Genomic DNA, 12758 nt, shown 5'->3' with positions numbered 1-12758 from the left:
CTGTAGCTCTTAGTTTATTTCTGTAGAAAAAGTGCTGATAAATTTACACATTAATGTATTTGACAAACACCAAATTAGAATGACTAACCAGAATTTTATGACTTTCGTGATTCATGTTTCTCTAAATTGCTTGTTCTTGTGAAGGATGCTTCCAATATCGATGATGCAAAGAAATGCATCTGACCAAACTGGCTTGGTCACGCAAGAGGGTTCTAGGGTAGTCCTTGGCTTGGTTTAGTTTTGTTTTCTTTAAATTTTGTCCCCAAAAGGTAAAGTAACTTGACAGTATCATTGTTCTGTGATAGGTTGTTTTTTCTTTTTGTGGGTTGTTTTGTGTTTTTTCCTTCAGGCTGTTTTGTTAACATACAACAATTTGTTTACATCTCTTTTAATACTCTTCTGTGCCAGATGCAGCATATATGGTACCATTAAAAATAAAAATAAAATCCCATAACCCAGGGAATTATCCCAGAGCGGGACTAAATTGGCTCATTGTTATACTAAAAATATGATCACCTTAGGGCTTGATTCAATAAAATAAGCTGTCTTCACAGCTATTCAGCAGTCCAGATTTGTTATTATCAAATAAAGCCTTCCATGTCTCAGACGCATGTTCCATTACCAGTGTTGCAGGCAGTGGAAGTCATGTTTAGGGAATGCCCCTGAAGTTTTCTACTCTTTCTGTGTCCAAGGTAAGGTTTGACACCCAGTAAAACTACTCTTTAAAATCCAAGAAAAAGCCCTGGAAAAATAAAGGAAAATAAAATCTTCAAGAGGGAAGGGTTCTCTACTGTCATATAGGTGCAGTGTCGTCAGCACAGTTATTCTACATTCTCTGGGCAGCTTGCATGCTTCATCCATTAACAGATTCAGGTATTAAATGCTGCCACAGCTAATTCTTTTAAGCCTCTACCCTATTCTGGCTGAAGGATTTGCATGGCCAAAGGAGCAAATCAGCAGAAATATTTTCCTACATACAGAATACACAAAAGTGTTCAAAGTTGCCTGTTTATACAAGCTATGCTTTTTAATACTCCCTAGGATATTTAATACAGTAATGCACCATTGGTATTTAGGATTAAAACTGAGCTCATTTTGATTTCAACATTTTTGCCTCTGAACTCTTGAGAGTATGATGTAGACTGGTCTGTAGCAAATAGCCTTCACTGAGTATTCAGTCATCCTATTGAACTCACTTCGGTGCATCTTGCCTGTGTCACTGCTAGCTCAGTTTTTGGGGTTTTGTTTTTTTTTCTGCCATAAGAGCCAAACACTTTTCCTCCAAAATTATTCAAATGTCATAAATTCATCAAGCTACTGAGCTAAGCTACAACACTGAGTGCTACAATAAAGACCCTAGACAATTCCTATTGCTGATGTTCTTCACTGTCAAAGACATTTCTCTAAGAAGTTGGATGTTTGAGTTGGAGGTGGTTGGCTTTTTTTATATGTATATACTTGTGGAATACTTATTCAGAAGCAACACTTGTTTCACCTTCATTTACTGTGTTTTTAACTATCTGGTGCTTCTGTCCTAGCAATGGAAAATTGTAGTATTTTGTTGAACTTTAAAGCGCAGCAAGTTCTTTTCCTCAGCTTTTGTCCCCATTTTCTTCCTCAACCTGGAGCACATAAGATTTCATTGCTTTTTAAATACTCTGATGGCTGGTCACAATGCGTATTTGTTGTTTTTTCTTAACTTTTTTTTATTGAAGTCTCCTCCAGTGTCATGCTGGTTGGTAAACCTATTCTATGACATTTGGTCCTAGCAAGAGGACACGTCGTGTTAACCTTTATTAAATAACAGAGGTGCTCAATAGCAGTGCTGTTTTTCCCCACTGTATACAGCGCTGTAAACCTGAGAGTGTATTATTACAGTAGCCTGTAGAACATGGTCGCTTCTATACAGCTTCATCTAAAAGTTCTGCTTTGTTGATCTGTTCTCAAAGACAAAATGATAAATGAAGATACTTTAGGTAGTATTAAAATTAAGTGATGTATTTTTAATGTCCGAACAAATAACAATTTTACTGTAAGTACTAACCACGGGTCGGTCTCTCATTTATGAACAGATTACTACAATTGCTTTCCCCAAGTTCATCATTAGTTTTCCCCAGATAACGTAATTCTTCTTTCTTGCCTTAATCCATTTGATCCTGAAGTCACTAAAATCACAATTTTCCTTGGTATTTTTTTTCACATGCTGTGTAGTAGGCAAGTACTATTTTGGCACTGCAGCACTGATGTGTTCCATTATTGACTGTGGAAATACAACAAGGTGGGCGCTTGAGTGTGGGCAAACACCATGCTGCTCTGCATTCATGTGTACGTATCTGTATCTGGCTCTGCATCAGCTGCTTTGTGCAAGCACAATGGGTAAATGAAAGGATTGTTGTTAAGCATGTAAGCAAAAAATGGAGAGTAGCCACTACATTTCAGGGGAAAAAAAAGTCTTCTGAAATTGTCCGTTGGCCATCTACTCATGTAGTCACAGGCAGTATGCACAGGCACACACCGGTGTTTTAATCCTTCCTGGATCAGTTACATTTTGCCTTTTCCTGCCAGCACAGGGGTAGGAGATAGGCAGAAGACAGGTTTTGGCTGTATTCATAGCCTGGCATGGCAGCATCAAAGTGTTTTGCTAATGAATGGAGGCTACTGTTCAATGCCATCAGCGATGTTTGTTCTGGGATTGCTTTTTTCTTCCTTTGGACTCTTAGCTGAGGTAAAAATGAATGAAAATGGAATAATATAGATGAAACTTGGGTGTCAGTAATTACAGAAATACAGATTAAGAGGAAAAAAATATATACACATCATAGGCTTTTGTTTAGCCACTTGATTTTAGAATAATTCTGGCTGGTTTTGAGAAGAGGATCGTAATGATCACTGCTGGGCAAAAATGCAAACAAAGTATTAAGAAAGAATTTGAGAACAAGCACAAAACTTTATTGTATTATTACGGGCATCTCATTTGCCTTCAATTATCATCATTGTATCCTAAAGCTAAAATGGTTGAACTAGGAAATGCATGGAGAAGGGCAGCAGTGGCTGTCAGAGGTGTGGAACCTGCAAGGAAGCACAGAGCTTCAAACACTTTGGTATTATTTTTATAAGAAATCATGGCTAGTAATGGAAAAGGAATGTTGTGCTTCATAATACAAGATCTAATGGAATTAACTCAGTTTTAAAACAAATGAATTATTCTTATTTTTTCAGTTCAGAATTGTGAAATTCACTGCAGCATGGTATTGTGCAGGCTGAAGCTATAAACGGATTGATATGAATCCACAGGGAACAGATCCACTGCAGGCTACTAAACCTCTAGCACACTGAGTCCCTAAGCCAGCGATTACCAGAAGCTGGGATGATTGGTATAGTTGGGCAGGAATGATTCGTTCTTTTACTGCTTTGTAGTTTTCTCACTCTTCTTAAGGATCTGCTATTTGTCCCTCAGCCTAGCATCCTGCCTGCAGCACAGAGCTAGCGTGGCTCTTGGGTTCTTACATAAAAGTGGAGCTATCCCTGGCTTTAGATGAGGCACGCAGCTAATGGAGCTAATGTACTTGTCTTCACTGAAGTACTGCTGTTTAAGAAAGTATATTCCATTTCAACTTTGAGTAGGATTGAAATTTCTTTTTGAGCTGGTCCTGAGTATTCCTTATCTTTGTTTTGCATTTTTAGTTTCTGCTTCAAAGATTAATTTCACACCTTTAAAGCAAAATTAAGACTGCAGAGTATGAGCTGGTATGACTTTTGATAACGGTTGTGGAGGGCAGATGACTTTTGTTGTGTTCTGTTTTCCTGGAAACTAAGAAATCATTAAGGATTCAATTCCGGGAACGTAACTTACAATGCATTTTTAATTGTTGTTCTTCTAAATGATGTCTTAGTCATTCCTGACTGGATAATAAAATCTTCAAGTCATACAGACGATATGGCAAGATAGCAAAAGCACTATCGTTTTACTGGTTTGCACTGTTTGCTAGTCCTCAGGCTGTCACACTCTGTTCTAGTACTTTCTGTAGAGACTGTGTTTTAAAAGAAAGCATTATACTTATGTTAATTATAGTGCTGATGATTCTGGGGACTGTCTGCCTACCCGCCCCGACTATAAGGGACTGGGATTCTTCAAAGGCAGCCATTTGCAGAGTAGCGGAGGAAATGTTCTTGGCCCAATAGAAGTATGGGTTATGTTCTTGAACATGTTTACTGGAACATGACATTACGGCTGGACATCTCTAGAGACACTCAACAACTGATACTATGCATAAAAAGCATGAAATAAAATCACGGATCCTTGCTTAGGTTAACATCTCATGTTAACATCAGGTCTAAGTACCCTCAGCATAGCAGATTTTCTTGACGTTTTTCTAACTGAATGGGCGTTCATTAAAACCAACTTTATTTTGATTTATCTTCATATATGGGAATAGTACTGCTTGAAAGGCTCATCGGTCTTTTTAGATATAAAACCTTTCTAGTTCTTTTTCTAAAGCGTTTTCAAAACTTGCCACAGTTATTGATCTGGGTTATCTGATCAGCTTCATAGAAGTGCTAAAGCTGAAGGGAATTAAGTGATGTGGCTGTGGTGTATAGTATTTTTCCTTGTGTTCTGTTGATTTCCAGATAACAAATTTGTTTTCTGGGTGGTGGGATTCTTTACTGGTGCCAGATATTTCCATGTTGTGACAGGACACATTGAACACAGATGGAAAATGAGGTCTGTATTTACTCAGTCCTTGTATCCTGTTTCCAGTAATAGTTTCTGGTGTTTCTTGGACTTGTAAAACTCTGTTACATTTCTGGAAAGTTTAGAAATTCTCTATCATTTTTTTTTCTCTAACTTTGAACTCTCTAGGCTTTAGGTTTGTCAAAAACTTCACTGAGTCCACCTACTGCTTGCAGTGCAGCTGTTTTAAAATATGTGAACTCTCTCCTCTATTATAAGACTTGCAAAGAGTGATTGCTGCTTCCTGGATATAAAGAGCTCTATTTAATACTCTGACAATACAAAACATTTCCATAGTATACTGCAGTCAGTATTCAAAGCTCTTTAAAGTACTAATGAATAAAGCTTGTGAGGTAAGGAAGCCCTGTAAAGAGCACTATGTAATTAGTTAATGTTTTTGTCAGCAACACATTAAGAATAATAACTGTGTAGCTGTCAGTTTTACAGGAAGTTTAATTAAGCTAGTTAATAAAGCAATTACCTGAACATGACGATGACTGCACTTAACCAATCAGAAAATGAAAATAGGGATGATCTTAAATTACAAAACATACCACCTCAATGACTAATGTACCCTTCAAAGATGGAAAGGTACATTGGTATAATTATTATGCTCCTAATTAGGTACATTGTTGTTCTGCAAATTTTAATTAAATCATTGCAAACTAATTAAGTCTGTGATCATGTCTTTGTTTGAAAATGGAAAAACCACCTCCTGTTGTCATAACATTAGGTAACAAATTCGATATTAAGGGATGTGCAAGAGAAATAATTTTCCAGTGATCTTGAAATGGGAGGAAAAAATAATGGCCAAAATAACCAGACATTCTTAGGTAAATGCGTGCATTGTGAAGGCTGATGCATTTAATTAGGAGTCCGTATTCAGAAGCACAACTAACAAATATTTATGAAGTGTCCAAGTGTGGAGAATCTTTAGTGCAGCATGGTTAGGCTTTTTATAACCCAGCTCTTCTGGATTACCTACCCTCTGGGCCTGCGATGTTGCTATCCAGCTGTGGTGTCTGTGACTCAGCCTTTCCAAGAATACAGCTAATGCTGTTCCTGATGGAAAACAAGATACCCAGCAGAGGCTTAGTGAGCAGCAAGACCTCTTCTGCCCTTAGATGGGTGAAGGGCTGGATGAAATTCAGTGCTAACATTTTGCTTTGGATTGGTTATACAAGGGGAGATTGAGGAAAGATAGGTAGGATATGGTTAAAAATCCATGGAGAAGAGAATGAAGTCAGCCTTATGTGTTTGTTTCCAATGTGAGGCTTATAGATTTTTTTCTTTTATTTTCCTTTTTTTTTTTTTTTTTTTTTTAATCTGTGAACTCAATTCTTCACGCTGAGTTCAGAGTTTAGGCCTGGTGTAAGGTATGGTGTAAGCTCAGGCCTGAAACCATGCATAGTAGATCTGGTGTGTTACTTAATTCTTCTGCTGACCTGTGTTGCAAAGCAGAAACATATGTATCTTCCCCTTTCATAACTTGAAAAGATTTGGTCCCTAACACTAAAATACTGTGAGAGCTACTTTGAAGTCATAATGAAAAAACATTCAATGTGATAGGGGTTTTTGCTCTTTGTGTTAAATGTGTTTAAGATGTGACAACTCTAAGCTTCTTGGAGTCTTCTGATCAAGCTGGTCAGGATTTTTAATGGAGTATTTAAATGTATTTTTCTGGAAACTAATAGATTTCATGGGAGGTAACTGATGGAGTTTTCCACAGGAAAAATATCCTACTGAATTGTTACAACTTCCATACTCAGGCAGTAGGTTTTCAGTGTTCATTTCTGCTTTAATGACTTGATTTATTTTGTTTCGGGGGTTCCTAACTCTAGCAATAGGTCTGGAGTGAGGCTTTCAGCATCACTGACTTTATTCTCACAAGTAACAGGGAAACTCCAGAAGACCTTGGGAAAACTAGAACCTGTCTGATGTTCGCTCTGAAGATCGCTAACTTGTCTGGAGCACGTCTGGCCACTGTACTCCTAGCAAGGTAGATCTTCCCTCTGCCTGTAGTCTGAGCCAGTGAGACTTGAGTCCTGCAAGCCAAAAGCTTTGTGAAGTTGTTATTGTGGAGAAAAGCCCTGGCTAACAAACCTTGTCCTGCAGAAGGCAAAACACAGCGCCTTAAACTCTGCAGCTGCTGCAAGGCACAGTACATTTAGTTTGAAGCATGGGTTGAGAAATGTTATTTGTTGAAGTGGTATTTATCCTAAAGACATACAATTGTTTGTTTATATATATATATATATTTCAGCATGGTCACAAGGAAAGAGCAGAGAATTAGAAATAAGGAAGATCTAAATTCTTACTTGGGAAGGGTGGGATGGCTTTCATCAGCTTATTCAAGAATGAATTTTGAAAGGCACAGATGGCATTTAGTCACCATCTGTGACTTTGAAAATTTATCCCTTCACCTCTTAGTCTGAGTTTCCCTGCTGCCCAATTAGTTGTGGAAATTCATGTCTCTGAGTACCGAGCACTTGTGAGAGGGTGAAGTAAATCACTTTTGCGCAGCTTTGTTCCCAAGTTAAGCAAATTCTAGAAGTACTAGAGAATATTGTGCTCAATTTTGTAATAGGATGTTTGGTCATACCTTTGGGTTTATTCCTGTATGTGTTCAGTGCTGGGAGCCTTGGTATTCTTGTGGGGCAAATTGCAGCAATATTTGGGCTCCCTTCAAAAGGACTTCTGGTAACACTACTGTCAAGGTAAAATGAGTTATTTGTTACCAATATCGTTATAATCCTAAGGTTAGAGACTGATAAGCTCAAATGTGTTGTCACAAATAAGCAAACAAAATCCTGCTCTGAGAACTAAGCTGAGCTACTGTCCCCAGTCTTAACTGTGAGTCCATGGATTTGATGTGTTCCTGTGCAACAGGTCTCTTCATCCCTTCAGCTGTGCTGCTGGCCATTGGTTAGTGTATTATCAAAGGCATTTCTATGTAAGTAAAGAGCACTGGTATAGAAAACTATTAACTTGGTAATAAAACATGTACTTTATACTATGAACTGTCACAGCCAATGCAGTTTGCTATAATCCTGTAGATTATACTGGCTCCCCTCCTAGCTGTCTCTTTTTGTATAGCACGTAGGGTCTGTCTGTGTTTCTGGGACCACAATTTTCTCTGTTACATTAGTAGAGGATTAAGGAACTCTTGCAATTATTGGAGATCTTGCAATTTCACAGCAGCAGGACTGAAAGTGGTTTTGACTCCCTCTGCTAAAATTAAAGAAATATCTAATGAGCAACTTATAAAAAAAAAAAATCATCAAAATTAAATATTAAAAACAAACATGCCAGAGGTGTTCTAGGTCAAACCATAGTCTTGATCTGACGTTCCATAGCTCATGCTTGAGGGCAAGCATTACAAGGAATGATATGATGTCACACCAAACAAGTCAAGATGCTTTATTGTTCATCAAAAAAATTGTGTACCTTGTAACTCCTTGTAAGGGATATTTTTGTACCTGCTCTAAAAATGACACTTGCTTGGTCAGCTAATGTACTCGGAAAAATGTAGTTTCATCTCCTACTTTCTTTCTGGTGCAGCCTTTAGCCCCAGGCCAAACAAATTGGTGCTTTCCCCTGGTACAGTAACCTTTGTTAAACTTTGAGGGAGCTGGGAAGTATAACTTCTGAACTCTGTTCAAGTAACCAAGTGATCCAGCAAATTCCTCAGCTTCCTTTCAAATCCCACTTAAGTTTTATGTTGACCCGAAGAAGCTTCTGCTTTTTGGTAGTGTCAGATAGTAAATTCAAAAATCCCTAACAATCCTCTACCAATTTTAGATCACAAGTGGGAGCCACCAGGCTTGCATATCCACTATCTGTGCATTGTGGCTACTTCCGGGACAGCTTCCCAGCTAAACTGTGTATATCTATATGTTAACAAGACTTTTCATCCAGCATAGTACTAATTGTGTAAGCAGCTGAACTAGTTTTTCCTCTGTTTATTCACCACAGAAGGTTCTAAGAGCTCTGGTCAGCCAGATTACAGGATAAGGACTACCTGGTCACATTGCAAGCTTGGAGGATCTATAAATGAATAAGGTTAGGTACCTACCTTTAGACTGGAAGACATTGGTCTACCATCTATGTTTTACAAAGTAACTGAACACCTTGGCTTGTTCTCTAGATCACTCAAAAACATTTGTGCTGGTGATTTTTCTGTGGTTGGGGTGTTTGGTTTTTTATTTATTTATTTTCACAACCACATTAGGTTATTCTAAAATATATTTGTTGCTCAAGTACATCACCAATAATGACTTGCTTAGGCATGTTCACCCCAAAGGAAGGAAAGCTAGGTGCTGTGTGAATAAAAGCATAACCTGGGGCTTTTTCTTAAATGTGGGGGAGAAGCCAGCACAGAATGAGAGACAACAACATACTTCTTAATAAGCTTCTACATTAAAATTACAGCAGGTGCACAGGGAGAAAGAAGAAAGCAGTGAGTAGACTGTGCCTTGTGTACTTTGAATTACTGTGTCAGTAGTGATAGATGGAGCAAACAATAAAATCTGACCTGTCACACTATGCTTATGAGGCTATGAGCCTTAAGGCATTTGTAATTGGCTTCAGCCAGCGATGTTAATGAAGGTGGATGGGAAAATTAGATTATTTGAACAATACAAACTGCTTTATATTTTTAGAATGTGAAGAAAAGGCTTGAAACTCAGAGGCTGAAGCTGTGAGGCTTGTTCTCTGTAAACTCTCTTGTCCCTTTATAATAGAGTAGGCAAAGAAATAGCTTTTAAATAACAGGTTCACACTGTAGAATGTAGGTTATTTAAAATGATTCTGTGGGGCATAGTCTTTAAGCAGTGTGTGGGAGGTGCAATGCACATAGTTCCCATTAATAATAATGGGATTTATGTGTGTACTTTATATTATGCTTCGTGCTCAAATGTGCCCCTATAGTATAGACTAGAAAATGCATCCTGAGGCTGACATTACTCAACGTGTTGTCACTGTGGCATGAAGTGCACAAATGAATGCATTTCTCGTATTTGAAAAATTTGTGGATTGTAGACGTACAAATAAATAGTTGGAAACAGTAATGCATTAAATAAAAGCATCATATAAAAAGTGTCTAGGTAGTGTTAAAAAGAAATCCCACTGATATTATCTGCATAATACTGAGGAGACATTGGGATAATTGTTGCATGTAAAATGATATAAGCATTTTTTGATGAGAGTTTTTTTTTTTTCTATAGAAAAATGTCAGTCTGAGCTCATAGGGTTTTCTTCAATCACTAATTTGAACATTCATTGACTTTAAGGGAAAGGCAAAATTTGGAGGGGAACCTGCCTGTGCCCTCAAAAGCATGAGTACCCTGGGCTGGAAATGCCAGAACCTGCTCACTGATGCCTTGCAGGTGGACAATTCTCCCCGAGCAGAGAAGGAATAAAACAAAGTGGAAGTAGTGGAGTTAGGACGAAGTCCTCCAAGTCGTCAAACCATGGAATCATCTTGGTTACCCTTTGATGGCATGATAAGGATTGGGCTGCTATTAGAGACTCCTTTCTCCCTTCATGGTCTTGGATTTAGAGTCTGTGGAAAGAAGGAAAAAAAGAAAAGTGGCGATACTGTTATGCTGGGAATGGGAAGATGTTTTAGGGGAAAAACACAAGGAGAAAATGGACTTCCTTCATTCCACTATTTGCAGGATATCTTATACTGGACCTATACCCAGTTATTATCATTTAGATGATACAAGTGGGCTCCTGTGATCCACAGAGATTTCTTCCCAGAAACAAAATTGAAAGAGCTCGACTAGTTGCATTCTCCCAGCTATTCATCAGTGCCTAACTTAATAGACAAAAGCAGTGCAAATAGTTCAAGCTCGTTGTAGCTATACCCACTCATTCTTATTTCTGTATAATTTGGACAGTTCTCCAATGATACCTGCTTCTCCTTTTTCCATTTTAATGTGTTGTTTCTACAAATAAATATGCAGGGAGAAAGGATCACATTGTCAAAAATACAAGATTCCTCTACTTTGCTGCAATGTAATCCTAGTAAAAGTAGTTTTTGCTGCAAACGTGCCTCATATCACATTTTCCTTAGGAACAAAAATCAATATATGTTTTGTTCCAAATGTATGGTAGTGGAGGATATTCTCTTGTTAATGGAATCTTTTGTCTTCCATTCTTGTTACCTGTGCAAATTGAGAAAAGAACATGAAGTGGGTCACTTTAGGTCTAGCTAGCTGTATTCACTTTTTTCTTGTAGTAGGTTGTAATGAATAGGTAGGGAAATAAAGGAAAAAGGGAAGTTTTCTAGTTTGGATTTCAGTAATGCTAGTTGTGAAACTTCAGTGTGAATTTCTACAGGCTGATAGAGAAGACATCTCAAAAGACTCTTTAGTAACCTGCATTCTCACCTCAAAAAAGACCTTTTGAAAACAAGTGATTTGAGGGGGAGACAGTGCTGAAATGCCTCTTAAAGAAAAGTTTCCTTGCTAGCACGGACAGGGTAAAGAACCTTTTAAAAACTTTAGCAGTTGAATGGAGATAGTTTTTCTTCAGTCACTGGCTCGACACAGTTTCAGTTCATTTGCATTGCATTGATGAGAGTTCTTAAATGCAAGGACTTATTCATAGGGAAGCAGAAGCTTTCAGAGGAGAGATGACACTGTTATTCAAGCTGTCTCATCCAATTTCTACACAGGACAGAAAAGACAAGAAAACCTCGTAGGATGCAGTTCTAATCTGGGTTCTGCCCAGCCTCGTGGAGTTTGCCCTGCAGGACATCTGCAAATAGATCTCATGTCCTGGGGCGATACATGGCAGCATCATGCAAATCCTCCCTATTTGATCTTGTCTTTTCTGCAGATTACATCAAACTCCACTTGAGCACCATCAGGATGTACTGGAACCGCTGATGGGACTCAGTCAGCAGGAGAATTATTTCTGTCGTATTCTTGTATGTCTCTCTGTGGCTGTGCACCACGTGGTTCTTGAAAACTGGCCTGCAGCCTCAATATTTTGTGTTGAGACAGAATTTCTTTTCTTGCAGACCAGTAATCATATCACGTAATGCATTTTGTCTATCACCGTGTGCGTCTTTAGGTGAATCTGGTCTCTTATTTTTTCTATTTGAGCAGTTTCTAGTTCCAGTTAGGACCTAACCAAAGTATTAGATTGTTCTAGCTAGCTGGAAAGGTGGAATCTGGATTTATTTCTAGTTGGTTGTAGCTGTCTCACAAGCTCAAGCATTGTGGCTTAGGGTAACGCAGGACAATGTCTGTTTTGTTGTGTTTTTTTGTTTGTTTGTTTGTTTCTCTTAAAGTTTCTATTATGGCTGTAAATGATCTGAAGTGGCTCTTCCTCTGAACTACAGCTCCCTTTGGAGGCTGGGTTGAAATGCTCAGAGCCTTCAACTCATGCAGATAGTGCTCTGCTTTGAAATAGGCTTTGGATGGAACTCATGACCTGCATTAAGCACAGCAGCAGTCACTGAAGTGAAGGCCAAGTTTGTGCAACCAATACATTTTGCTCTTTGTTCCCAGGTGCAGATTTCTTGCCTCGATCTACATCTAGGTTAGTGCGTAACTGCACAGTGTATTGCAAAAAGAACTGCCCTCATTTTTCCTCCAGCTGGATCACCAAATAGCTTACCCTTCCTGCTACAGTGCTGTTTGTGCTCTGGTATGAGCAGAGTGCCCTTGTGTTCAAGGTTGGTCTCATGCAGGTGGTGCACTGTCACAAATGGGCCTGTGACAAAGACATCTGCTCTGGCTTACAGCTGGAGTCCCCAACGCCCATAATTATGCCCACTTCCCCAGGATGCAATGGAAGCTTGGCTGATTTTGGATTTGCGTGATTACGCTATTTCTGGCTAATTTGGCTAATTCAAATTTGTTTTTAAAATTTCAGTTTTGTTTTCAGTTTTTCCAATTTTCACTACTGCTCACACAGAATGAGAATACAAGCCAAGTTACAAGATTCTCCTTGAAAATCTCAGCTGATAAGTAAGGCAATTTAATATAAGTGTTGGATACAAGTGCACAAA

The 12758-nt window shown here is 38.4% G+C and overlaps 1 protein-coding gene across 2 annotated transcripts in view; it reads left to right on the top strand.

The window, feature by feature from the left end:
- Positions 1-12758, top strand: part of SPOCK1 (SPARC (osteonectin), cwcv and kazal like domains proteoglycan 1) — a 281971-nt gene that overhangs the window by 189182 nt on the left and 80031 nt on the right. The window lies entirely within an intron of this gene.

This window comes from Oxyura jamaicensis, chromosome 13, assembly GCF_011077185.1.
Source record: "Oxyura jamaicensis isolate SHBP4307 breed ruddy duck chromosome 13, BPBGC_Ojam_1.0, whole genome shotgun sequence".
NCBI classification, from domain to species: Eukaryota; Metazoa; Chordata; class Aves; order Anseriformes; family Anatidae; genus Oxyura; species Oxyura jamaicensis.
The sequence above is the reverse complement of the archived record's forward strand: the minus strand, read 5'-3'. Positions and strand labels throughout refer to the sequence as shown.